This window comes from Ursus maritimus, unplaced genomic scaffold, assembly GCF_017311325.1.
Source record: "Ursus maritimus isolate PB19 unplaced genomic scaffold, ASM1731132v1 scaffold_26, whole genome shotgun sequence".
NCBI classification, from domain to species: domain Eukaryota; kingdom Metazoa; phylum Chordata; class Mammalia; order Carnivora; family Ursidae; genus Ursus; species Ursus maritimus.
Window position 1 is genome coordinate 43,800,014 of NW_024425119.1, and position 579 is coordinate 43,800,592.

The window sequence follows — 579 nt, forward strand, 5'->3', positions numbered from 1 at the left end:
GGTGGCGCGGGGGTTGGGGAGGGGCTGAAGAGGGGGGTCTCTTCGCCCCCTCACTCTCCCTCTCCGCCTTGTCCCGGCCGTGAGTGGCCGCCCCAGAAGAGGTTGAGAGAATGTTGTTGGCTGGGACACACCCGAGAGGGCACACACTGGAGGAAGCGAGGAGACGTTGCCACGGACCCAGGGCCCGTCCTCCCAGTTGCCCCGGCCGGGTCGGCCCCGCTGGCCACACCCGCTTATAGCGCCCACTCGGCCGGGCGGCCCCCGGGCTAGCACCCCGCCCCTTGTCCCGGGCGCTGGAATGTCCTCTCCCCGGATCACTGCTTCGGCCCGCACTTTGGGGAAGGTGCTTGCCTGGGGCTCGCTCTGGATCAGGCGCCTGCGCCCTCGGGGGCGCCCTCGTCACGCCGACTGCCGAGTTTGCGCCCCTCCTGGGACAGTTTGAGAGGTGAGCAAACTTTTGAATGGGTAAAAATCAAAAGGAGTCGGTGCGGAGCAGGTGAGCTGGGCTCTGGAGGGATGCGTGCGCTTCCGCCTGAAGACAATCTGTCTCTCCCTCTCTCTGTCTCCCCCCCCCCCCCG